Consider the following 27,701-nt stretch of genomic DNA (forward strand, 5'->3'; position numbering starts at 1 on the left):
GCAAATGATCCCAACCTCACGATTATGACGGGGTCAGCAGCAGTTCACAACACTGTGCAGGAGTCCCATCCCGCCGCCCTGCTACAACATCAACAACAACAACTATAGCGCCTTTAACGTAGTAAAACATCCCAAGGCGCTTCGCAGGACTATTATAAGACAAAAATTTGACACTGAGCCACATAAGGAGAAATTAGGGCAAGTGACCAAAAGCTTGGTCAAAGAGGTAGGTCTTAAGGAGCGTCTTAAAGGAGAGAGAGGTAGAGAAGCGGAGAGGTTTGGGGAGTGAATTCCAGAGCTTAGGGCCGAGGCAACAGAAGGCACGGCCACCAATGGTTGAGCGATTATAATCAGGGATGCTCAAGCGGGCAGAATTAGAGGAGCAGAGATATCTCAGGGTGGGGGGGGGGGTTTGTGGGGCTGAGATTACAGAGATAGGGAGGGGTGAGGTCATTGAGGGTTTTGAAAACAAGGATAAGAATTTTGAAATTGAGGCGTTGCTTAAACGGGAGCCAAAGTAGGTCACTTAGCACAGGGGTGTTGGGTGAACAGGACTTGGTGAGTTAGGACATGGCCAGCCGAGTTTTGGATGACCTTAAGTTTATGTAGGTAGAACGTGAGAGGCCAGCCAGGAGTGCATTGGGATAGTCCAGTCTGGAGGTAACAAAGGCATGGGTGAGGGTTTCAGCAGCGGATGAGTTAAAGCAAGGGCAGAGACGGACAATGTTACGGAGGTGGAAATAGGCGGTCTTAGTTATGCCTCGGATTTGTAGTCGGATGCTCATTTCAGGGGCAAATATGACACCAAGGTTGTGAACAGTGTGGTTCAGCCTCAGACAGATGTTAGGGAGAGGGATGGAGTCAGTGGCTAGGGAACGGAGTTTGTGACGGGGACTGAAAACAATGGCTTCGGTCTTCCCAATATTTAATTGGAGAAAATTTCTGCTCCTCCAGAACTGGACGTCAGACAAGCAGTCTGAAAATTTAGAGACTGTGGCGGGTGGTTGAGAGAACTGGTGGTGAGGTAAAGCTGGGTGTCATCAGCGTACATGTGGAAACTGACGCTGTGTTTTCAGATGATGTCGCCAAGGGGCAGCATGTAGATGAGAAATAGGAGGGGGCCAAGGATAGATCCTTGGGGGACACCAGAGGTAACGATGTGTGAATGTGAAGAAAAGTCGTTGCAGGTGATTCTCTGGCTACGATTAAATAGATAAGAATGGAACCAGGTGAGTGCAGTCCCACCCAGCTGGACGACGGTGGAGAGGGGTTGGAGAAGGATGGAGTGGTCAACCGTGTCAAAGGCGGCAGACAAGTCAAGAAGGACAAGGAGAGATAACTTACCTTTGTCACAGTCACAAAGGATATAATTTGTGACTTTGATGAGAGCCGTTTTGGTACTGTGGCAGGGGCAGAAACCTGATTGGAGGGATTCAAACATGGAGTTGCGGGAAAGATGGGCACGGATTTGGGAGACGACAACACGTTCAAGGACTTTGGAGAGGAAAGGGATCTTGGTGATGGGGAGGTAGTTTGCAAGGACAGAGGGGTCAAGTGTTGGATTTTTGAGGAGAGGGCTGATGACAGCAGATTTGAGGGAGAGGGGGACAGTACCTGAGGAGAACCTACTGCTTAAACAGGCCCATGAGATTTCTATCCTTTCAATTATAACTAGCCAGTGCCAATGCATCATAAGCTCATATGGTAACATGTAAAGAAAGACCTTGATACAGTTCAAGGAGATGTCTGTAAGAACATAAGGAAAGTTAGGAACATAGGAACACGAGTCAGCCATTCAGTCCCTCTGGCCTGTTCTCTCATTGGATTAGATTATGGCTGATCTGTGTCTTAATTTCATCTACCTGCCTTGGTTCCGTAACCCTTAATACCCTTGCCTAACAAAAATCTATGAATCTCAGTTTTTAAATTTTCAGCTGACTTATCATCAACAGCTATTTCGGGGAGAGATTTCCAGATTTCCATTACCCTTTAAGAACATAAGAACATAAGAAATAGGAGCAGGAATAGGCCACTTGGCCCTTCGAGCCTGCTCCGCCATTCAATAAGATCATAGCTGATCGTGAGTTCAAAGCCACTTCCCTGCCCGCTCCCCGTAAAAATTAATTTCCTTATCTTGTAAAAATCTGTCTATCTCCACCTTAAATGCATTTAATGACCCAGCCTCCACGGCTCTCTGGGGCAGAGAATTCCACAGATTTAGGACCCTGTGAAAGAAGAAATTCCTCCTCTGTCCATGCTAATATATTAACCCCAATTCTGTGAGTTCTTATCTTATGCAGTAACCTTTTATGTGGCACCTTATCGAATGCCTTCTGGAAATCCAAATACACCACATCCACTGGCTCAACTTTGTCCACCCTGCTCGTTACATCCTCAAAGAACTCCAGCAAGTTTGTTAAACATCATTTCCCTTTCATAAAACCATGCTGACTCGGCTTGACTGCATTATGATTTTCCAAATGCCATGCTACTGCTTCCTTAATGAAGGACTCCTGCATTTTCCCAGCGACAGATGTTAGGTTAACTGGTGTATAGTTTCCTGCTTTCTGTCTCCCTCCTTTCTTAAATAGGCATGTTACATTTGCGGTTTTCCAATCCGCTGGGGCCTCTCCAGAGTCCAGGGAATTTTGGTATATTGCAACCAATGCATCCACTATCTCTGCAGCCACTTCTTTTAAGACCCTGGGATGCAGGCCATCTGGTCCAGGGAACTGTCTTTTAGTCCCATTATTTTACCAAGTACTATTTCCTTAGTGATATTGACTGTCTTTAGTTCCCCCCTCCCTATGGCCCCTTGATTATCCATTATTGGGATGTTGTCAGTGTCCTCTACCTTGAAGACAGATACAAAATATTTGTTCAGGGTCTCTGCCATTTTCCCGTTCCGCATTATTAATTCCCCAGTCTCATCCTCTAAGGAACCAACATTTATTTTAGCTCTCTTCCTTTTTATAAACCTGTGGAAGCTCTTACTATCTGTTTTAATATTTCTTGCCAGTTTACTCTCATAATTCATCTTCACTCTCTTTATTATTTTTTTAGTTATCCTTTGCTGGTTTTTAAAAATTTCCCAATCCTCTGGTCTCCCACCAATCTTGGCAACATTGTAGGCCTTCATTTTCAATTTGATACCATCCTTTACTTCCTTAGTTAGCCACGGATGGTGCTCCCTTCTCTTAAAATCTTTTTTTCTCACTGGAATATATTTTTGTTGAGAGTTATGAAATATCTCCTTAAATATCTGCCACTGCATTTCATTTCATTTATTTTTTCCAGTCCACTTTAGCCAGTTCTGCCCTCATGCCATTGTAATTAGAAACATAGAAACATAGAAGATAGGAGCAGGAGTAGGCCATTCGGCCCCTCGAGCCTGCTCCGCCATTCAATGAGATGATGGCTGATCATCCAAATTCAGTACCCTGTCCCTGCCTTCTCCCCATATCCCTTGATCCCTTTAGCCTTAAGAAATATATCCAACTCTTTCTTGAATATATTTAATGAACTGGCCTCCACCGCCCTCTGTGGCAGAGAATTCCACAGGTTCACCACTCTCTGGGTGAAGAAATTCCTCCTCATTTCAGTCCTAAATGGCTTACCCCTTATCCTTAGACTATGACCCCTGGTTCTGGACTCACCGGCCATCAGAAACATCCTTCCTGCATCTAGTCTGTCCAGGCCTGACAGAATTTTATAGGTTTCGATGAGATCCCCTCTCAATCTTCTAAACTCCAGTGAGTATAAGCCCAATCGACACAATCTCTCCTCATACGTCATTCCTGCCATCCCAGGTATCAGCCTGGTGAATCTTCGCTGCACTCCCTCCATGGCAAGAACGTCCTTCCTCAGGTAAGGCGACCAAAACTGCACACAATACTCAAGGTGCGGTCTCACCAAGGCCCTGTACAACTGTAGCAAGACATCCTTGTTCCTGTACTCGAACCCTCTTGCTACGAAGGCCAACATATCATTTGCCTTCTTAACCGTCTGCTGTACCTGCATGCTTACCTTCAACGATTGGTGCACAAGAACACCCAGGTCTCTTTGCACTTCCCTTCTCCCAATCTATTGCCATTCAAATAATAATCTGCCTTCCTGTTTTTGCCACCAAAGTGGATAACCTCACATTTATCCACATTATAGTGCATTTGCCATGTTTCTGCCCAATCACCCAACCTGTCCAAATCATACTGGAGTTTCACGACATCCTCCTCACAGCATACCCTCCCACCCAGCTTTGTGTCATCTGCAAATTTGGAGATATTACATCCAATTCCCTCGTCCAGATCATTAATATATATCGTGAACAGCTGGGGTCCTAGGACCGATCCTTACGGTACCCCACTAGTCACTGCCTGCCACTCGGAAAACGACCCGTTTATTCCAACTCTTTGCTTTCTGTCCGCCAACCAGTTCTCTATCCAAGTCAATACCTTGCCCCCAATCCCATGTGCCTTAATTTTGCACGCTAATCTCTTATGTGGGACCTTATCGAAAGCCTTCTGAAAGTCCAAATACACCACATCCACTGGTTCTCCCTTATCTATTTTACCAGTTACATCCTCAAAAAATTCCAGTAGATTAGTCAAGCATGATTTACCTTTTGTAAATCCATGTTGACTTTGTCCAATCCTGTCACTGCTTTCCAAGTACTCTGCTATTACATCTTTTATAATGGACTCTAGCATTTTCCCTACTACCGATGTCAGGCTTACCGGTCTATAATTCCCCGCTTTTTCTCTACCACCTTTTTTGAATAGTGGGGTAACATTAGCTACCCTCCAATCCATGGGTACTGTTCCAGAGTCTATCGAGTTCTGGAAGATGACCAGCAATGCATCTACTATTTCTAGGGCCACTTCCTTAAGTACCCTAGGATGTAGATTATCAGGCCCTGGGGATTTATCGGCCTTCAGTCCCATCAATTTTCTTAACACCATTTCCCTACAAATACTGATTTCTTTCAGTTCCACCCTTTCATCAGACCCTATGTTCCCCGACATCTCTGGAAGGTTATTTGTGTCCTCCTTTGTGAAGACAGAACCAAAATATGTATTTAGTTGGTCTGCCATTTCTTTGCTCCCCATTATAAATTCCCCTGATTCTGACTGCAAGGGACCTACGCTTGACTTCACCAATCTTTTTCTCTTCACATATCTATAAAAGCTTTTACAGTCAGTTTTTATGTTCCCTGCAAGCTTACTCTCATATTCTATTTTCCCTTTCTTAATTAATCCCTTTGTCCTCCTTTGTTGAATCCTAAACTGCTCCCAATCCTCAGGATTATTGCTTTTTCTGCCCAATTTATATGTCCTCTCTTTGGATCTTATGCTATCCCTAATTGCCTTTGTTTAAGATCAGGACACTGGTTTGAGATACAACTTTCTCACCCTCCAACTGAATTTGAAATTCAACCATGCTATTATCACTCTTTCCTAGAGGATCCTTTACTATGAGATCATTTATTAATTCTGTCTCATTACACAGTACCAGATCCAAGATAGCCTGCTCCCTGATTGGTTCCTATACATACTGTTTGAGGAAACCATCCCGGATGCACTCTATGAACTCCTCCTCAAGGCTACCAAGTCCAATTTGATTTGTCCAATCAATATGGAGATTAAAATCACCCATGATTATTACCATTCCTTTTTTACAGGCCTCCATTATTTGTTGATTTATACTCTGTCCAACAGCATTGCTACTGTTTTGGGGCCTGTAGAGTATGCCCACCAGAGACTTTTTCCCCATTTTTTTTATCTCCACCCAAACCGACTCCACATCTTGATCTTCTGAGCCAATATCACTTCTCACCACTGCACTGATCTCATCCTTTACCAACAAAGCCACCCCACCTCCCTTTCCTTTCTGTCTATCCTTCCGAATTGTCAAATACCCTGGAATATTCAGTTCCCAGCCCTGGTCACCTTGCAACCACGTCTCTGTAATGGCGATCAGGTCATACCCATTTATATCTATTTGTGCCGTCAACTCATCTATCTTGTTACGAATAATGCGTGCATTCAGATATAGAGCTTTTAACTTTGTCTTTTTACCATTTCTCCTTGTTCTGGCCCCATTTTCTGTTGCACTCATATTTTTAAACATTCTGTCCCTTCCTGTCACACTCTGGTTATTATTTCTCCCATCTCTATCCTGTTCTATTGTTTTCTCATTCCTCATTGACTTTTTAAATTCCCGCTCACCTGGATCCTACCCTCCTCTTTGAGTGAAGAAGTGCTTCATGACATCATCCCTGAACTGCCTAGCTCTAATTTTAATGTGATGCCCCTTTGTTCTGGACTCCTCACCAGAGGAAATAGTTTCTCTCTATCTACTCTATGAGAAAGAGCCATTTGAGAAAGAGTTGTTTGGCTCACAAAAGTTCATCCCTCTAGTAGGTTAACTCTCCCACCATGGTATCTAATTCCATTTTAAATAACCTCAGTATTTATCCTGATATTTGCTCTGTGTCATTTCCAAGTATGTAGTCCTATTGTCTTGATTTACATTTGGCTTCATTTTACCTGTACCATTAGTAAAATTTAAAATGTTAAACTTTTTCAATTGTTGTAAATGTATTAATCCTAGTAATCTGAGATATGGGAAAATAGACATTTCCTAAATCTGATTGGAGTTTTCCTTTAGTTGGACAAGATCAGCAAAGAAGGAGGCTATTTGGCTTATTATACCATTGCCTTCAGCTGCAGAATTTACATTAATCATGTTTCCTTGCTCTTTTCCTATATTCTTTCATTTTTGTCCTTTTCAAATACTTATGTAATTCCTTTTTAAAAGAGGCTCTAGTCTCTGGCTTAGTTATCATTAATGGTAAAGCATTCCTTGTTCTAATAACTCTCTGTGGAAAAAAAACTCTTTGGATAACTTTACTGCACATTCAAATTGAAGGTTAATGATGAGGAACTTGTGAAGTTCTAATGTTGCATTTCTGCTAGTTTACTTCCTCTCCATAAATTCCTCCCATGTGTTAGTAAATCCCGCAGAAAGTAACCCAAATTACATGTGTAAGTGTTGTTTGGACTGTTAAAACTTGCTAAAGCAACTATGTGCAAAATTTCACAGCCCTGGACTTCTTGCGGTGTTAAAAAAGCAAGCCTGAAGGCTTTGGCCTAGAAATTGGGCGTTAGAACTGGCGCTGCGCAAAGTTTATAGCCAGACGCAACTTATCGCCGCCTGGCGCGATATTGGGTTGCATCGCCCCCAAAGGTGATTGAGGCGCGACTTCAGACGTTGCACGGGACTCCAAAGGCGCAAAACTTCCGGCGCAACCCAATATCGGCGCGGACGGGTGCAGCGCAGGTGCTATCAATTACCGAAAACCACGAGACTTCCAAGCGCCGGCCGGCTCTTAAAAGGGTGGGTCAGTCAGCCTCAACTTCCACACTCAGTGCCTTGTAGGCCTCAGAATCAGCGCAGGCCCTTCTCTGGCGCAAAAACCTTGGACCAGATGGAGAAGGTGAGACAGAGAGCAGAGCTCTTCAGCAATGAGGCTCTGGAGCAATTGGTGGCCACAGTGGAGCGCTGTCGAGATGTTCTGTACCCAGACAATGGCAGGAGGCCGAATCAAAAGGAATACCGCCGAGCTTGGAGGGATGTTTCTCAAACGGTCAACTCCAGCAGCATGGTGACCAGGAGCCCTGTACAGTGCAGGAAGAAATGCAATGACCTCACTCGGGTCGTGAGGGTGAGTGGTGTTTATTCAAACTTCTGAATCCCTCCATCTGCACCTGACTTTATGGCTACAGGGTGCGCGATGCCCCAATGGCCATGTGTCAGCAAGCACCTGTAAAGTCTGTAGGTATTATGGCGAATTAATACACAGACTACAAGAGTAACTTTAACAGGACTTTACTATTCGAAGGTCAGGGCAAATCTGCCCAATAAATCCTGACACAGCACTTATATACCGGTGTGGTCACCGTCGGTATTACAGTATACAGCAGCCAAGATAAAGCAGTGCCACACCTAAAATAGTTCTCTTAAAGGTAGAACAGTTACATACACTACAATCCTCCCTTTTTAGCTTACAACATACTTATTCCCCATTAACATAACATCATAACATATATACAACTTATGCAAAACAGTTCACAGATTCAGTCTCTCTGGAGGCTTCCTGACTCTGTCCGGATAACGCCTCGGTGGTGTAGTAGTTTTCGGCGGGGTAGTAGGTTCTTCTGGCAAGGTCGATTCGGCTTGAAGGACAGTGTCAGGTTCATCTGATTCCAGTATTACCAGATCGGAGGTAGGTGCTCTGGGTATCTCTGCTTCAACATTAGCCATGTAAGGTTGTGGAGTAGGTTGGTCCTTTGTGGATGACCCTATGATCTGGTCAACATGGCGCCTTATTATGCTGTCACCAATGTCCACAGTATACATCAGCGGCCCTAGCCTTTTCCCAATAGTTCCAGGCTGCCATTTCTCGGTACGGTAGTCCCGGGCCAAAACTTGTTGACCTATCTGAAAGGATCTAGTTGGCCTTTCATTCATGCCCTGAAATTGTCGGTTCTCTATGTCCCTTCTGACGTTTGGCTTAATCAAATCCAGCCGGCATCTTAGTCTTCTATTGAAAAACATCATGGCGGGAGTTTGGTTTGTGACCGCATGTGTTGCATTCCTGTACGCCAACAAGAAGTTATCTACCTTATGTTGTAGGTTGATGTCTTCATTACCCATGGCCTTTATGGCCTTCTTGAAGGTCTGGACAAACCTTTCAGCTAATCCATTGGTGGCGGGATGGTATGGGGCTGACGTGTAGTGCTTGACCCCATTCCTTTTTAAGAACTTCCTGAATTCTTCGGACACAAATTGCGGTCCATTATCAGAACAGATCTGTTCCGGCAGCCCATTCCTGGCAAATATGGTCCTTAATACTGTGATGGTTTTTTCCGTGGTGGTGGAGGACATCTTTATTACCTCCGGCCACTTGGAGTGTGCATCCACCGCGATTAGAAACATTGAGTCCATAAATGGACCAGCAAAGTCGACGTGTACCCTTTGCCAAGGAGATGAGGGCCACTCCCATGGATGCAGAGGAGCTTGTGGTGGCGCGTTTTGGACCTTCTGGCATCCTAGACAGCTCTTGGTTATTTCTTCGATGTCTCCATCAATACCTGGCCACCACACAAACGCTCTTGCTAGGTTCTTCATTTTCACTCCACCCAGATGCCCCTCGTGAAGCTCCTTTAGCACCTTCTGCTGAAGTTTGGGTGGAATCACCACTCTAGATCCACACATCAAGGTTCCTCGGCACACTGACAGCTGTTCTTTTCTTTGCGAAAATGCGGGCAGCGTTGGTTCGCCATGTGCTGGCCATCCCTCCACTGTTAAATCGTAGACTCGTGAGAGAGTCGGGTCATTTCTAGTTTCATTTTCGATCATCGAATTTGTTACTGGTAGACATTCCACTATGGATGAGTGGAACATCTCTACCGGGTCCACTGTAGCCGCCTCTTCTACTACTGGCAACGGTAGGCGCGATAACCCATCAGCATTTCCATGCTGTTTGGACCTTTTGTACTCGATGTCATATTGGTGTGCCCCAAGTAACACGGACCACCTCTGTAGCCTTTGCGCTGTCATAGTGGAAACGGCCTTGTTAGGGTTGAATATGGACACCAACGGCTGGTGGTCTGTCAGTAATGTGAACTTCTTGCCCTGCAGGTAATGATTGACTTTCTTTACTCCCCACACAAGGCTGAGGGCCTGCCTATCTATCTGAGCATAATTTCGCTCAGCGGAGGTCAATGATCGGGACGGAAATGCGACTGGCCTTTCCGAGCCATTTGGTAACTTGTGTGAAAGTACTGCTCCAATTCCATAAGGGGAAGCAGCACAAGCTAGACGAAGAGGTAACGTTGGGTTGAAATGAGCCAACACTTCCTCAGAGGTAATCAACGCCTTGCTTCTGCGAAAGGCCTTCTTACAGTCCTCGCTCCACTTCCATGGTACTTCTTTCCGCAACAGAGCATTCAGCGGATGCAGCACCGTGGATAGATTTGGCAGAAACTTGTGGTAATAATTAATCAACCCCAGAAACGATCTCAACTGTGATACATTTTCCGGAGCGGGGGCCTTCACGACAGCTTCTATCTTGTCAGGTGACTTGTGCAGCCCCTCTTGGTCAATGACATGACCGCAGTACGAGATCCGTTTCTGGAAGAACTCGCATTTCTGGCGATTAACTCGAAGGCCATATTCCTTCAACCTGGTGAGCACCAGTTTCAAATTTGTGAGGTGTTCCTCCTCGTCTTCTCCCGTAATCAGGATATCGTCCAAGTAACACTGCGTGCTTGGAATACCCTGTAAGACCTGCTCCATGGCCCTCTGCCAAATTGCTGGAGCCGAAGCTACTCCAAAAACCAGTCTATTATAACGATACAAGCCTCTGCACGTGTTGATTGTGAGATACTGGCGCGACTCTTCCTCGACTTCCATTTGTAAGTATGCTTGTGCCAGGTCTATCTTGGTGAAGTGTTTCCCACCAGACAATGAAGCAAAGATATCCTCAATCCGCGGGAGCGGGTATTGTACCGTGTGAAGCACCGGATTAACTGTGATCTTGAAGTCTCCGCAGATGCGGACCTTTCCCGGTCCCCCTGGCTTGTTACTTGATGAAGACTTCATGACGGGAACAATGGGCATGGCCCACTCACTCCAGTCCACCTTAGACAGTACCCCTGAACGTTCAAGCTCTTCCAGTTCTGCCTCCACAGCAGGTCGTATCGCGTAAGGTACCGATCTGGCTTTGAAAAATTTTGGGCTTGCATGTTCTGCAATCTTGATTTTTGCTTTAATTCCTCTCAGTGTTCCCAGTCCTTGCTGGAATACCTCTTTAGCTTCGTCCAATATTCTGGACAACCGTTCAGGTTTGACATCTTCCTTTCCGGAATCTACTGTCATTGTGTTTAGTGAATGCCAGTCTATCTTTATTTTCCTGATCCACTCCCGTCCCAGAAGTGGTGGACCTCCCTTGGGCAGCACATACATGTCCATCCCTTGGTGATCTTTGTCCTTGTATCTCACCTTGACTTCTATCTTTCCGATGGGGTATACTCTGTGCCCCGTGTATGTCTGCAATACTATCTCCGTATTCCGTAGGGGAATATGTTTGAATAACTTTTTGTAATCTTGCTTATTCATGACCGTCAACACCGATCCGGTGTCCACTTCCATCTTCACTTGAACTTTTGCAATCTGTAGTGTGACCCAGATAGTTTGTCGGTCAGCTTCTTTACTCACATTGTGAATCCTCAGACTACCCAGTTCCTTGCTGTTGGAGTCTGAGTCCGAATTCTGTTCATCTGGACTCTTCCCAGTCACCTTATGTACCTTTCTGTACTTCTTCTGCAGCGACTTATTATTGCTGGTCTTCTTTCCTGACCGGCATACCTTAGCTATGTGACCAAGCTTGCCACATTTTCTACATTCCTGGTTTTTAAACCAGCATTGGTTCTGGTCATGTGTTGTCTTCCCACAACAATAACATTTTGTTGTACCCGAAGTCATTTGATCCACACTGAGTACCGCTGTCTTCCGCTGCATTTCCACCGTGCCTCTCGCTGCGGCTTCGTGCGATGCTGCAATAAGGACAGCCTTATCAAGTGTAAGATCATTCTCTTTGAGCAGTCGTTCTTGTGTTCCTTCCTTCGACATCCCGCACACGAACTTGTCTCTCAGTGCCTCTGTCAGATTTACCCCAAACTGACAGTATTTTGCTAGCCTACGCAGTTCAACCAGGTACTCCGCGTTGCTTTCCTCTTTTCGTTGCGTTCTTACGTAAAATTTTGATCGTTCCGCTAACATCAGCGGTGCGGGGTTAAAATGATCCTTCAGGACAGCAACAATATTAGCGAAAGACTGATCCGCCGGTTTAGCTGGTGATAGAAGATGCTTCAATAACCCGTATGTCTTCGCACCCATTGAGTTTAGTAAGGTTAGAGCTTTGTCATAATTTGCTATCTTATTGACCTTACAATATATCTCGATGCGTTCTACATACGTGGCCCAATCTTCCACATCGGAATCGAAACCGTTGATGTTACTACGCTTAGGCATCTTCACACTCTTCCTGAGAAACAACAACGAAATATTTCTTTAACATTTTTTTTTCAAAATGGCGGTTTCCCGCGCTTGTCTTCTTTCCCCGCCCACTTTCAAAATGGCGGTTTCCCGCTTCTGTCTTCTTCCCCGCCTACTGGCGGCTTCCCGCGTTTCTTCCCCTGGCGGGAGGGGTAAGCTTTTCCCTCGGGCGACGACCGCTGGCTTTCGGGGTTCGCAGCCTGCGCGTCGGCTTCAGTGCATTCCTTGTTCCCTTTTCTCGGCAGGGCAACCGGCGCTGGGTACAACCCGTTGACGGCGAACAGTTTCAGCCGCTGGGCTGGATCTCGTTCAGTCTCCCTCGCTCGGGCTCTGTCTCTCCCGCTCGCTCGGGCTCTGTCTCTCCCTCAGCGGCTTCCAATCGCGCCTCCCAGCCCTCTCGCAGTCCGGTGCTTTCCTCCCCGGCTGCGGCTGAGTTCACCGCGGTTTATTTATTTTTATATCTTCCCGCGCCTTACGATCCCGGTCGCAGCGCTTCGTGGCCTCGGTCGCTGCACGGCATTTTTCACTCCAATCGCGCCTCCCAGCCCTCTCGCAGTCCGGTGCTTTCCTCCCCGGCTGCGGCTGAGTTCACTGCGGTTTATTTATTTTTATATCTTCCCGCGCCTTACGATCCCGGTCGCAGCGCCTCGTGGCCTCGGTAGCTGCCCGGCCTTTTTCGCCGGTCGCGGTCTAGCTGTCTCACGACGCAGTTGCGTCTCCCAGCCCGCTCTTACCGCGGCTTCCGTGCTCCACGCTGCCCTAGTCTCAGCGCCTCTGGGCCCGACTTCTGTCCGGCTCCTTTCCCCCGACCGTGGTCGAGTTCACCGCCCTTATCCTCCGTTTATTTTTTTTATTTTCCCTTTACTCACAGTCACCGTGGCCGACTTGCTTCTCGTGCTGATCGGCTCACTCACCACCGTGGCAGAAGGGACAATCAGTGCCTGTTACTGATGGAAGGCTTCGTGTCTGAATTCTTCCTTCTTCCTTGCTCTGCAGACTCGAGTTTTCTCTCAGCAGAACGACGAGGGCTGGTGCCTCTTCTCGACGCTCGTTAACTGCTTCGGAAGTATTGTTGCCGCAGGGTAAGATCGAACTCGTCGCCACTGTAAAGTCTGTAGGTATTATGGTGAATTAATACACAGACTACAAGAGTAACTTTAACAGGACTTTACTATTCGAAGGTCAGGGCGAATCTGCCCAATAAATCCTGACACAGCACTTATATACCGGTGTGGTCACCGTCGGTATTACAGTATACAGCAGCCAAGATAAAGTAGTGCCACACCTAAAATAGTTCTCTTAAAGGTAGAACAGTTACATACACAACAGCACCCATGGCCCTTTCTGGGTACACACATGCACATTTGACTCAGGGCATCATGTAAGGGCTCTTCCACCATGGGGGGCATGAGATGATCACTCAGGGCATCATGTAAGGGCTCTTCCACCATGGGGGGCATGAGATGATCACTCAGGGCATCATGTACCATAACTTCCCCTTCTTTCCCCTGCAGTCCAAGCTGGCGAAGAATCGCAAAGACCAGCTTCGAACCGATGGAGGACATCCACAAGTGGTCACTCTCACGGATCTCGAGGAGAGAGTGCACCAGATTCTTGGTGGACGTCTGAGTGGTCCTGTTACCACTGCAGCTGCCGACCCCATTGTCGACAGTGATGGTAAGGTTCTCACCTTTTACAGCTGTCTCCTTCCACTTGGTCCCCCCGCCAGCATGCTTTCTCACTGTGGAGCCATGTCATAGCCTTGCCGCAATCTGGCATGCCTTGCTGCCAAGCTGTCCTTTTGCTAAAGCCACTCTTCCACCTCCCTGCTTTCAGATGCTGCATCACCAGCTCGGGATCCGGGCCCTGAAACTGCCAGTGCCAGTGTCTCCGGAGGCGAGGATCAGGAGGAAGCCGGACCATCCATTCCAGCCTCAGGGGAGCCTTCACATCTGCAGACTGGGGATGGTAGTTCCCTGGAGGGGAGGGGGGGTGCTCTGCTGAGGAGCCAGTTGCCGGAACAAGCGGCATGCAGCAACGCGAGGGGGGTAGGCAAGTTTGGCCACCGGCTCCCCGGAGTGCAAGGCAGGGAACGATGACTGCTGCACAGAGTGCAGAGGAGGTGCGGAGTCTGGCTGAAATGAGCACCCAGGCCCGGCTCAGGCACACTGAGCTTATGGCTGCAGTGGGGAGGATCCCTCAGTCGATAGAAACACTGGCAAAGAGTGTGCTGGACTTTGGGGCAGCAATGGAGAGGACTGTCCAGGGCTTCGGGGCAGCAATGGAGAGGACTGTCCAGGGCTTCGAGACCGCTATGGAAAGGACTGTTCAGAGCTTCAGACAATCCCTGGAAAGGTCTGTCCAGGGCTTGTCCGAGGCAGTGGAACGGACTGCTCCGGCCTTGTCTGAAGCAATGGAAAGAACTGCCCAGGGCTTCTCTGAAGCACTGGCACCTGCCACACAGGTCCTCACTGCTGCCACGAAGTCACTTGCTGGCCTCGTCCACACCCAGATTGAGGCAACGCGAACTCTCACTGCTGCCACCCTATCTGCATCAGTTAGGATCACCCCGGGCCCTTCCAGTACCACACGAGGCCAGGAATCAGTGGGGCTGTCAATTGTGGCAGCTGAGCAGAACCGGTCCCCTCAGAGAGCCAGTGTGTCATCCGACCATAGTGCAGGTGTCCTCTCTCGGCAGGTGACCATTGCTCATGCCACCGCTGGAACGTCTGCAGTGCAGCTGCCACCACCTGCAGTGCAGATTGCTTCCAGCCATGCCCAGATCAAGCAGCCAGCCTCCGCACCCTCCAAGCCCAGAGGTCGTCCAGGCCGTCCTTCAGGGGCTTCTGCAATTCCAGACAGTCAGCAGGCATCCCCCAGCCTTGATGCCGCCACTGGGGTTCAATTACGTAGGAGCAGCTGGGAGGGAAGGGGCCGACCGCGAAAGAGAAGTCGGTCTCCATCAAGGGGCCAGCAGTAGAGGGATTTGCTGAGACGTTTCTTCCTCCAAATTCAAGGACGCCCTCACCTGTTGTGATTGTTTGTGATGGTTTGTTTAGTTTTGCGGCTTTGCCAGACAGTTCACTGTTATTTTGTTAGTTATGGTTTCTGTTGACATGACGTTGTTATGCTGGAAGGAAGCACTTTTTTGACAATAAAGACATTTTTTTATTTACAATGGTACTCGTAACTATTTACACTCATGGTGGCCTTCATAGACTTTGTACGATCCGAAGTGCGCAGGACGAATGACAGCCATCATTCCATCAGAGGGGCCTAGAACCGAGTCCTTATGAGCCTCTGACGGACGGCCCTTCCAGTTTCAGGAGCCCTCCCATCTTCCTCCTCCTCCTCCTCCTCCTCGTCCGCATGCTCCTCTTCATCCTCCTCGTCCGCCTGCTCTTCCTCCTCCTCCTCCTCCTCGTCCACATGCTCTGCTGGACCTTGAGGGTCGGCTGGCATTGGCTGGGTTCGTCGAATGGCCAAGTTGTGGAGCATGCAGCAGACGACGACGATGCGACCCACTTGCTCCGGCGAGTGTAGTGTATGTAACCTGTACCCCCTTAAGAGGATACCTTAAGGTGATGGACTACTTTTTGATGGCTCCTGTACATTGTAGTACCGGTGGTGACCACACCGGTATATAAACCCTGCGGAGCAAAGTGTATCTCAGTTCAGCCCTGACCCTCAATCACTAAAGACCTGTTTACTTACTTCTGTAGTCTGTGTCCTGTTATTCAGTATAACTGCAATTGAAAACACAGACTCAACAGCGAGTACTGCAGGGCTCTCCCTGAATGGTCCAGACAGTGGAAACGCTGTTTGAGCACAGCAATAGTGTGCTCCACAATGTTCCTGGTCGCCTGATGGCTGCTGTTGTAAAGCTCTTCTGCCGGGGTGGCAGGCAAACGGAGCGGGGTTATGAGCCATGGGCAGAGAGGATAGCCCTTGTCACCCAGAAGCCAGCCTCGTGGGTGAGACGGGCCCTCACAAAGATCAGAAACTGAGGTCTGCAGCAGGATGAACGCATCGTGGCTGATCCCAGGGAATTGTGCGTTGACTGCCATGATCATCTGGCGGTGGTCACAGACCAGCTGGACATTGAGGGAGTGGAACCCCTTGCGGTTGTGGAACTCCTCCGGATTCTGCAATGGCACCCGCAAAGCCACGTGTGTGCAATCAATGGCCCCCTGCACCATGGGGAAGTTCGCAATAGCAGCAAAGCCCTTCGCGCGCTCCGCCTGCTTCTCCAGGGTCACAGGGAAGGTGATTAATTGACGCCTCCTTCTATAGAGGGCAGCTGTCACTTGCCGGATGCAACAATGCACTGCAAATTGTGTTATATTTGCGATGTCCCCAGTGGCTGACTGAAAGGATCCGTTTGCGTAAAAGTTCAGGGCAACAGTCACTTTGACGGCAACCGACAGAGAGGTCCTGCACCGTAGACGCGGCTGCAGATCCTCAGCAAGCAGGTGGCACAGCTCAGTCACAACCTCCTTACCGAGTCTGAGCCTTCGCAGACACTGCTCCTCGGACATGGTAAGGTATGACACCTGCTGCCTGGAAACCCTCGCAGCGTATCGTCGGATTAGCCGACCTCCATTGCCCCTCCTCCTTCTGGCCAATCCCGGCCCTCTCTCCCACCGTCTCTGTGCCCCTTCCAAGTGTCCGGCCATGAGGACGTTCCCCTCCAAAGCAGCTCCCATTGCTATGCCAGACGGGCAACACGCAGTAATGTCTAGCGCTCCAACTGCTCCGGACAGGCCTGCAGGTCCCAAGTCTTTGAAGGCTAAATCCGAAAAATAGTGTGCAACAGTAGTTCACCAACTCTCTCCAGCAACAAACAGAATGAACAGGCCAAGTGGCTGCAGCTTTTATACTAGAGCTGTCCCCTTTAAATAGCGCCCCCCGACTCCGAGAAGGACCTGGGAACGTTCCATCCAACTGTCACTAATAGCGCCAGGTGGAAAGGTTCCGGGCGCCACCGAATATCCGGTCGGGGCGCCAAAAAGGCGTTGCACACTGAAATGACGTCATGAACTGCCTGCGCACACGGGCGCGCGCTAAGAGTTATCACTGGCGCTAAATGGATACGCAATATGGGAGGTGTCACTATCTTCATTGCGCCCGCCCGAACATTGGATAACGCCCCAATTCTTGGGCTCTTTAGGCGCTAATCGCTGGCGCAACCAACCGAATTTCTAGGCCTATGTGTCTTAATGCGAGGAGCATTCATAATAAGGTGGATGAATTAGCTGCACAAATAGCTGTAAACAGATATGAAATAATTTGGATTATGGAGACATGGCTCCAGGATGGCCAAGGCTGGCAATTCAACATCCAGGGGTATTCAATATTCAGGAAGGACAGGCAAAAAGAAAAAGGAGGTAGGGTAGCATTGCTGGTTAAAGAGGAGATTAATACAATAGTAAGGAAGGATATTAGCTCTGATGATGTGGAATCTGTATGGGTAGAGCTGAGAAATACCAAGGGACAGAAAACATTAGTGGGAGTTGTATACAGACACCCAAACAGTAATGCTGAGGTTGGGGATGGCATTAAATGGGAAATTAGAGATGTGTGCAATAAGGGTACAGCCGTTATCATGGGTGACTTTAATTTACATACAGATTGGGCTAACCAAATTAGTAAGAATACTGTGGAGGAGTTTCCTGGACCAATATTGTGGTGTATGTAACCTGTTCCAACTTAAGAGAACTTAAGCCTGTTCCACCTTAAGAGATGTACTACTTTCTCTGGCTGCTGTATACATAATACCGGTGGTGACCACCGGTATATAAGTACTGTGTAGTGATATTGTATTTAGTATAGTCCTGACCTCCAACTAGCAAAGACCTGTTGAACTTTATTCTTGTAGTCTGTGTCAGTAATTAATCTTAATACAACTGGAACACACAGACTTAACAGTAATTAATCTTAATACAACTGGAACACACAGACTTAACAGTGGCGACAAGTCTGATTCTTACCCTACGGCAGTTTATATCCACGGCGGCTTCATCCACAGAACGGGCATCGAAGAGAGGCATCCACCCTCATCACCCTGCTGGAAGACACGTCGCGCGGCAGGCATCGAGAACCCGGAGTGCAGAAGACATCCTGAACTCGAAGCCGCCATCAGCGGCAGTCAGCTATCTTCTTTCTACCTCGGTTGTGGGTAAGCCGGTCAGCGACGCGAGCAGAAAGTCGGCCGCGTTGGCTGTACAGACGGGGGGAGGAAGACGGAGGAATAAGGGCGGTGAGATTGATCGTGACCGGAGATAAGGGCCGGGCCGCATTCGGGCCGAAAGGCGCAGCGCGGGGACATCGATCGCGGCTGGTGATAAGGGCCGGGCCGCTTTCGGGCCAAAAAGGCGCAGCATCTGGGGCGACTGAAGGCGCGAGAGCCGCGGTGAAGGCGAACGCAGCCGGTGCTAATAACCAGGCTGCAAGAAGGGCTGCGAGGCGCGACATCGGGGAAGCGCGAATGTCCGAGGGAGCCGCGGTGAAGCGGAGACAGCATCGGGGGAGTTACTAACCGCTGGGAAAGGGGAGCAGCAGTGGCACGCCAAACGCCATTGCAGCCAGTGGGTGAAGACCGCCAAGCGCGGGAAAACCGCCATTTTGTAGGCGGAGGACGAAGACAAGAGCGGGAAGCCGCCATCTTGGGATAAAATAAATTGCAACGATGCCTAAACATGGGAACATTGATAACTTTGATGGCGACATCGAAGATTGGGCCATGTATGTAGAACGCATACAAAATTATTGTAAAGCAAATAAAATCCCAGATGCAGAGAAAGCACTAACGTTATTGAACTTAATGGGTGCGAAGACATACGGGCAATTGAAACACCTTTTATCACCAGATGAACCGGCGGATAAGACGTTCGAGGAGATTGTTACTGTCCTGAAAAATCATCTAAACCCCACGCCGCTGATGCTAGCGGAACGATTAAAATTTTACAGCAGAAGGCAGCTGAAGGATGAAAGCAATGCTGAATATTTAATGGAATTGCGTAAGCTACTGTCAGTTTGGAACGGGACTAACAGACGCGCTAAGAGATAAATTTGTGTGTGGATTATTAAAAGAAGATACAGAAAAGCGACTGCTCGAGGAGAATGAGCTGACGCTTGAGAAAGCGGTCACTATGGCAGCAGCACACGAAGCCGCAGCGAGAGGCACGGCAGTAATGCAGCTACGGTCACCGGAACTCAGTACAAATAAATTGGGTTTGAGTACTGTAAAATGTTATCGTTGTGGAAAGACAACACACGATCAGAACCAGTGTTGGTTTAAAAACCAAGAATGCAGAACGTGTGGCAGGCTTGGCCACATAGCTAAAGTATGCCGGTCAGGAAAGAAGACCAGCAACAAAAAGTCACCGCAAGGAAAATACATAAAGGTGCACAAGGTGACAAAGACCAGTTCGAACAAACAGAAGTCAGATTCAGACGCTAGCAGTAATGAACTGGGTAGCTTAAGAGTACACAACGTTGGTAAGGATGCAGATCTCCAGACAATTTGGGTCACTCTTCAGATAGCAGGAGTCCAAGTAAAGATGGAATTGGACACTGGATCGGCATTGACGGTCATGAATAAGAAAGATTACAAAAGGTTATTCCAACATATTCCCCTACGGAATACGGAGATTATATTGAAAACATACACGGGGCAAAGAGTGTACCCCATCGGAAAGATAGAGGTAAAAGTGGTCCACAAGGGCGAAGAAAGCCAAGTAACGGACTTATATGTGCTACCTGAAGGAGGTCCACCACTACTGGGACGGGAGTGGATTAGGAAAATGAATATGGACTGGCACTCCTTAAAAGCACTAACGGTAGATTCCGGGGAAACAGGTGTCAAACCTAAACGATTGTCCAAAATATTGGATGATGCTAAAGAGGTGTTCCAGCAAGGACTGGGAACACTGAAAGGAATTACGGCAAACATGAAGATTGATGAACATGCACAACCAAAATTTTTCAAAGCCAGACCGGTACCCTATGCAATACGACCTACTGTAGAAGCGGAACTGGAAGCGCTAGAATATTCAGGTGTACTGTCTAAGGTAGATTGGAGTGAGTGGGCTACACCCATTGTTCCCGTTCTGAAACGTCCTTCGAGCAACAAGCCAGGAGAACCAGGGAAGGTTCGCATCTGTGGAGATTTCAAGATCACCGTTAATCCGGTGCTTCACACGGTGCAGTATCCGCTTCCGCGGATTGAGGATATTTTTGCTTCGTTGTCTGGTGGGAAACACTTCACCAAGATAGACCTGGAGCAGGCGTCCTTGCAGATGGAGGTTGATGAAGAGTCACGCCAGTACCTCACGATCAACACGCATAGAGGTTTGTACCGGTATAATAGGCTGGTTTTTGGAGTGGCAGCGGCTCCGGCAATTTGGCAGAGGGCCATGGAGCAGGTATTACAGGGAATTCCAGGCACACAATGTTACCTGGACGATATTCTGATTACAGGTGGTGGTGATGAAGAACACCTCGCAAACTTGGAACTGGTGCTCAACAGACTGAAAGAGTATGGACTTAGAGTTAATCGGCAGAAATGTGAGTTCTTTCAGAAGTGGATCTCGTACTGTGGTCATGTCATTGACCGGGAGGGGCTTCATAAGTCTCCTGACAAGATAGAGGCAGTTGTAAAGGCTCCCGCTCCGGATAATGTCTCTCAGTTGAGGTCGTTTCTGGGATTGATTAACTATTACCATAAGTTTCTACCGAATCTATCCACGGTACTGCACCCGCTGAACGCTCTTTTACAGAAGGGGGTACCATGGGAATGGAGCGAAAACTGTAAGAAGGCATTTCGCAAAAGCAAAGAATTGATCACCTCAGAGGAAGTGTTGGCTCACTTCAACCCGACACTGCCTATTCGGTTGGCTTGTGATGCTTCTCCATATGGTATTGGGGCAGTACTCTCACACAAGTTGCCAAATGGCACGGAAAGGCCAGTCGCGTTTGCATCCAGATCATTGACCTCCGCTGAGCGCAACTATGCGCAGATCGATAAGGAGGCTCTCAGCCTTGTATGGGGTGTGAAGAAGTTTAATCATTACCTGCAGGGCCAAAAATTCACACTTCTGACAGACCATCAGCCGTTGGTATCCATTTTTAACCCTAAGAAGGGTGTTTCGGTGATGACAGCACAGCGACTCCAGAGATGGTCCCTTTTCCTAGGGGCACATCAATATCAAATAGAATTCAAAGGTACAAAGCAGCATGGCAATGCTGATGGGCTGTCGTGCCTGCCACTACCTGAAGCAGAAGAGACGACGAAAGTTGACCCTGTTGAGTTATTTCATTCGACCATCATCGAGTGTTTACCAGTCACCAATGCAAGCATTGAAAGAGAAACCAGGAACGAACCGACACTGTCCCGAGTTTATGAGGTGACAGTGAAGGGATGGCCAACACATGGTGATCCTCTGTTACCGGCATTCTCGGCAAGGCGAGACCAGCTGTCCGTCTGCCATGGTACTTTGATGTACGGGACAAGAGTGATTATTCCTCCCAAGTTACGGGAAAGAGTTCTAAAGGAACTGCATGAAGGTCATCTGGGGGGTGTTAAGATGAAAAGTCTTGCTTGGGCTTATGTATGGTGGCCGGGCATTGATCAACAGATAGAGGAGTTGACAAAAAGCTGCGCTGGGTGCCAAAAAGTGCAAAATGCACCTCCGATCGCACCGCTACACCCATGGGAATGGCCTTCAGCCCCATGGCAACGCATACATATTGACTTTGCTGGTCCATTCATGGACTCCATGTTCCTAATTGCGGTGGACGCACATTCCAAATGGCCAGAAGTGATCAAGATGAATACCACTACTTCAGAAAAGACAATTGCGGTGTTAAGAACAATATTCGCAAGGAACGGATTGCCAGAACAGATATGTTCGGACAACGGACCACAGTTCGTGTCGGAAGAATTCCAAAAATTCTGAAAGAAGAATGGGGTGAAACATTATACCTCTGCCCCATATCATCCGGCGACAAACGGGTTGGCCGAGAGATTTGTCCAAACATTCAAAAAGGCAATAAAGGCCATGAACGATGATCAGATTCCGTTACAACACAAGGTGGACAATTTCCTAATGGCATATCGAAACGCCGCTCATGCAGTGACTAACCAAAGTCCTGCCATGATGTTTTATAACAGGAGGTTGCGGTCCAGGTTGGACTTGTTAAAACCAAATGTGCGGAGGGAAGTGGAAAACAAACAGTTCCGGCATATTAATAACAAGTCCACTCGAAGTTTCAACGTAGGACAACCAGTGTTGGCAAGGGGCTATGGAAACGAAAAATGGCAGTCCGGAACAATTCGGGCCAGACAAGGACCTCTGATGTACACAGTAGATATTGGTAACAATGTGATAAGGCGTCATGCGGATCAACTGGTAGAATCAAGAGCAAGGGTCGAACCCATGGTTGCGACAGAGACAACTGTGGAAGACGTTAATGAACCTGAAGCTTCTACCTCGGCAGGGATTGTACCTGATGATGACGTCCAATACATAGGAAACCAACAAGAAGAGTCACCTCAGCAACAAGAATCAGAGACCACTGAAAGGCGTTATCCAAACCGAATCAGAAGGCCTCCTGAGAGACTGAACCTTTGAACTGTTTATACCTGAAGTTATATATGTATATATGTTATGATGTTATGTTAAATGGGGATATGACTGTTATGCTAAAAAGGGAGCATTGTGGTGTATGTAACCTGTTCCACCTTAAGAGAACTTAAGCCTGTTCCACCTTAAGAGATGTACTACTTTCTCTGGCTGCTGTATACGTAATACCGGTGGTGACCACCGGTATATAAGTACTGTGTAGTGATATTGTATTTAGTATAGTCCTGACCTCCAACTAGTAAAGACCTGTTGAACTTTATTCTTGTAGTCTGTGTCAGTAATTAATCTTAATACAACTGGAACACACAGACTTAACAGTAATTAATCTTAATACAACTGGAACACGCAGACTTAACAAATATGTCGAGGAACCAACTAGAGATCAGGCCATCTTAGACTGGGTATTATGTAATGAGAAAGGATTAATTAGCAATCTTGTTGTGCGAGGTCCCTTGGGGAGGAGCGATCATAATATGACAGAATTCTTCATTAAGTTGGAGAGTGAAGTAGTTGACTCAGAGACTAGGGTCCTGAATTTAAATAAAGGAAACTACGATGGTATGAGGCGTGAGTTGGCTAGGATGGATTGGGGAATGTTACGTAAAGGGTTGACGGTGGATAGGCAATGGCAAACATTTAAAGATCGCACGGATGAACTACAGAATTTGTTCATCCCTGTTTGGCATAAAAATAAAACAAAATAGGAGGTTAACAAGGGAAATTAGGGATCGGCAGCGGGTGGAGGCAGAGCAGCGTGCAGAGCGACTACAAGAGGCCCCAGAGGCTCAGGTAGGCCTCAGTGCGGCATTGGCAGTGCGTGGAGACGGAGCAGCGCGGCAGAGTGACTACAAGAGGCCCCAGAGGCTCAGGTAGGCCTCCGTGCGGCATCGGCAGCGGGTGGAGGCGGAGTAGCGTGGCAGAGCGACTACAAGAGGCCCCAGAGGCTCAGGTAGGCCTCAGTGCGGCATCGGCAGCGGGTGGAGGTGGAGCAGCGCGCAGAGCGACTACAAGAGGCCCCAGAGGCTCAGGTAGGCCTCCGTGTGATATCGGCAGCGGGTGGAGGCGGAGCAGCACGGCAGAGCAACTACAAGAGGCCCCAGAGGCTCAGGTAGGCCTCAGTGCGGCATCGGCAGCGGGTGGAGGTGGAGCAGCGCGGCAGAGCGACTACAAGAGGCCCCAGAGGCTCAGGTAGGCCTCACCAATCTCCAATCTCAGGCAAGGAGAGAGGTAAAAAGTATTCAAGGTGTGATGTCACCACAAAACAGGTAGGTGATTGGTTGGAGTATTTCTCTCGTTTTAAAACTTTAACTCCGTGGTTTATAGTTCTTAAGGTTGCTGTGGTGTACCAAGGCCTTTCTGGTGCAGAGTGACTGTTGGTAAACCATTTAACTGGTGTAACTAGAGGGATTGATTTAATTTAAATCCAATTAATTAAAGGGGATACTAGCATCTCAAATCGGGCAGAGGGTGTCCATAACTAACAATAAAAAATTTAATTAATTAAATAGAATGGAGCAGGTGATGTGTTACTGTTGCGAGATGTGGGAGCCGGTGAACCCCATTGAGGCTCACGGTGATTACGTCTGTGACAAGTGTCTGCTGCTACAGGAACTCCAGCTCCGTGTTGATGAGCTGGAGTCTGAGCTTCAGACACTGCGACACATCAGGGAGGGGGAGAAGTACCTGGACTCTGTGTATCAGGAGGTGGTCACACCTATGAAATTAAGTAATTCAGATGTATCCCATGGTCAGGGACAGGACGGTGTGACTACGAGTGAGGCAGGTATGGGGATCCAGGAGGTAGAGCTGGAGGAGCCGCAGCCCTTGCTCTTGACCAACAGGTTCGAGGTTCTTACTCCCTGTGGGGACAGGAGCAGGGACTGCAGGGAGGATGAGCAACCTGGCCACAGCACAGTGGAACGGGGGGCCATTCAAGAGGGGGGAGTAAATAGAAATGTTGCAGTGGTAGGGGATAGTATTATTAGGGGGATAGATAGAGTTCTCTGCAGCCGAGAGCGAGAGTCCCGAAGGCTGTGTTGCCCACCTGGTGCCAGGGTTAAGGACATCTCCTCTGGGCTGGAAAGAAACTTGCAGTGGGAGGGGGTGGATCCAGTTGTCGTGGTCCATGTTGGTACAAACGATGTAGATAGGACTAGGAAGCCGGTTCTGTTAAAGGAGTATGAGCAGCTAGGGGTCAAATTAAAAAACAGAACCTCAAGGGTAATAATCTCTGGATTATTACCTGAGCCACAAGCGAATTTGGCCAGGACAAATAAAATTAGAGAGTTAAATGCGTGGCTCAAAGACTGGTGTGGGAGAAATGGGTTTTGCTTCCTGGGACACTGGCACCAGTACTGGGGCAGGAGGGAGCTGTTCCATTGGGACGGGCTTCACTTGGCCAGTGCTGGGACTAGAGTCCTGGCGGATCATATAACTAGGGCTGTAGAGAGTGCTTTAAACTAACTAGTGGGGGGGGAGGTTCCTAGAGAGCAAATAATAAAAATGACAACAGAGAAGGTCATAGACTTAGGTAGCAGTGGGGAAATTAAAAACCAGAGTGTGCCAGGAAGGGGCAGAAGGTATGGAGTAAAAGGTAAAGTAATAAAAAGGGCAAAAGCAGGAACTAAGTGTCACAAAACATATTTGAAAGTTCTCTATCTGAATGCACGTAGCATTCGTAACAAAATAGACGAGTTAATGGCACAAATAACTACATATGGGTATGATCTTGTGGCCATTACAGAAACATGGCTGCAGGGTGACAATGCCTGGGAATTAAACATACCAGGTTATTTAACGATCAGGAAGGACAGGCAGGAAGGAAGGGGAGGTGGGGTGGCTATGTTAATAAAGGAAGGAATCACTGTAATACAGAGAAATGATATTGGGTCAAAAGATCAGGATAATGAAACAGTTTGGGTGGAGGTAAGGAATAATAAGGGGAAAAAAACATTAGTGGGCGTAGTCTATAGGCCTCCGAACAGTTGCAACTCTGTTGGACGGAGTATCAATCAGGAAATAGTTGAGGCTTGTAATAAGGGAACATCTATAATGATGGGGGATTTTAACTATCATATTATTTGGACAAATCAAATTGGGCAGGGCTGCCTTGAGGATGAGTTCATTGAGTGTATTAGGGATGGGTTTCTTGAGCAGTATGTAACTGAACCGACCAGGGGGCAAGCAACCTTAGATCTGGTCCTATGTAACGAGACAGGATTAATTAAAAATGTCCTAGTAAAGGATCCCCTTGGAATGAGTGACCATAACATGGTTGAATTCCATATTCAATTAGAGGGTGAGAAGGTTGGATCTCAAACAAGCATGCTAAGCTTGAATAAAGGAGACTATGAAGGTATGAGAGCGGAATTGAGTAGAGTGGATTGGGAAAATAGATTAAAGTGTAAGATGATACATGATCAGCGGTGTACATTTAAGGAGTTATTTTACAACTTCCAAAAAATATATATTCCACTGAGAAGAAAAGGGTGTAAAAGAAAAGACAGCCATCTGTGGCTAAGTAAAGAAATTAAGGATAGTATTCGACTAAAAACAAGGGCATATAAGGTAGCCAAATCTAGTGGGAGGATAGAGGATTGGGGAAACTTTAAAAGACAGCAAAAAGTAACAAAAAGATTGATTAAGAAAGGGAAGATAGATTATGAAAGTAAATTAGCAAAAAATATAAAAACAGATAGTAAGAGTTTTTATAGTTATATAAAAAGAAAAAGGGTGGCTAAAGTAAATGTTGGTCCCTTAGAGGATGAGACCGGGAAATTAATGGTGGGGAATATGGAGATGGCAAAAACACTGAATGAATATTTTGTATCAGTCTTTACAGTAGAGGACACTAAGAATATCCCAACACTGGACAAACAGGGGGCTATGGGGGGGAGGAGCTAAACACGATCAAAATCACTAAGGAAGTGGTACTCGGTAAAATAATGGGACTCAAGGCAGGTAAATCACCTGGACCTGATGGCTTACATCCTAGGGTCTTGAGGGAAGTGGCGGTAGGGATTGTGGATGCATTGGTAATAATTTTCCAAAACTCCCTGGAATCAGCAAAGGTCCCGGCAGACTGGAAAACTGCTAATGTAACACCCTTATTTAAAAAGGGCAGTAGACAGAAGGCTGGAAACTATAGACCGGTTAGCCTAACATCTGTGGTAGGTAAAATATTGGAGTCCATTATTAAGGAGACAGTAACAGGACATTTGGATAATCATAATTTAATAGGACAAAGTCAGCATGGTTTTATGAAGGGGAAGTCATGTTTGACAAATTTGCTGGAGTTCTTTGAGGAAGTAACATATAGGGTGGATGAAGGGGAACCAGTGGACGTAGTGTATTTACACTTCCAAAAGGCATTTGACAAGGTGCCACACAAAAGATTATTGCTTAAGATAAAAAATCACGGGATTGGGGGTAATATTCTGGCATGGATAGAGGATTGGCTATCTAACAGAAAGCAGAGAGTTGGGATAAATGGTTCATTCTCAGACTGGCAATCAGTAACTAGTGGTGTTCCACAGGGGTCAGTGCTGGGTCCCCAACTCTTTACAATCTATATTAACGATTTGGAGGAGGGGACCGAGTGTAACATATCAAAGTTTGCAGATGATACTAAGATGGGAGGGAAAGTAATGAGTGAGGAGGACATAAAAAACCTGCAAGGGGACATAGACAGGCTAAGTAAGTGGGCAGAGATTTGGCAGATGGAATACAATACTGGAAAGTGTGAGGTTATGCACTTTGGCAGGAAAAATCGTAGAGCAAGTTATTATCTTAATGGCAAGAAACTGGAAAGTACTGAAGTACAAAGGGATCTGGGGGTCCTGGTGCATGAAACTCAAAAGGTTAGTATGCAGGTGCAGCAAGTGATTAAGAAGGTCAATGGAATGTTGGCTTTCATTGCTAGGGGGATAGAATATA

The sequence above is a fragment of the Somniosus microcephalus genome, chromosome 8, assembly GCF_052327205.1.
Source record: "Somniosus microcephalus isolate GS21.2 chromosome 8, FLI_Smic_1.0, whole genome shotgun sequence".
In the NCBI taxonomy this organism is placed as follows: Eukaryota; Metazoa; Chordata; class Chondrichthyes; order Squaliformes; family Somniosidae; genus Somniosus; species Somniosus microcephalus.